The sequence below is a fragment of the Penaeus monodon genome, chromosome 20 (assembly GCF_015228065.2).
Source record: "Penaeus monodon isolate SGIC_2016 chromosome 20, NSTDA_Pmon_1, whole genome shotgun sequence".
In the NCBI taxonomy this organism is placed as follows: domain Eukaryota; kingdom Metazoa; phylum Arthropoda; class Malacostraca; order Decapoda; family Penaeidae; genus Penaeus; species Penaeus monodon.
In genome coordinates this window covers 24,098,825-24,099,192 of record NC_051405.1, presented here as the reverse complement: position 1 = coordinate 24,099,192, position 368 = coordinate 24,098,825, and the positions used below count along the sequence as shown (strand labels likewise).

General features: G+C 32.9%; 1 protein-coding gene across 1 annotated transcript in view; it reads right to left on the bottom strand.

Annotated features, from left to right (window-relative positions):
• The window catches only part of LOC119585722 (alkaline phosphatase, tissue-nonspecific isozyme-like), a gene marked incomplete at its 3' end in the record, with an annotated part of 70,044 nt that overhangs the window by 4,370 nt on the left and 65,306 nt on the right, over positions 1 to 368 (bottom strand).

The window sequence follows — 368 nt, the reverse complement described above, 5'->3', positions numbered from 1 at the left end:
AACATAGGTTTTATGCACACTTCAGCATAGATTCCTTCTTTATATTTTAAGCCAAATTCCAAAAGTCATTTCTCTCCTAAAAATAAAATGCTCGTCCACTCCTATTCTCAGCGCATGTGGCACATAACAGACGCATTTCAACAAGGAGACTGCAGAGTATGTCTTGTATGATTAAAATTTTAAAATATCAGATATCAATGTTGTTTTTCCACCAAGTTTTCTCGCCTTGATATGATGTCTTTTAAATTAAGTTAGGATCAAGTTATTAAACCAAGTTAGGATTCCTCCATTTAACGACTGTAGCTGTGAAATTCTTCTCCTGTTGAAGAAATAGTTTTAAATTCTAATTTCAAGGTTTCATTTCGCTA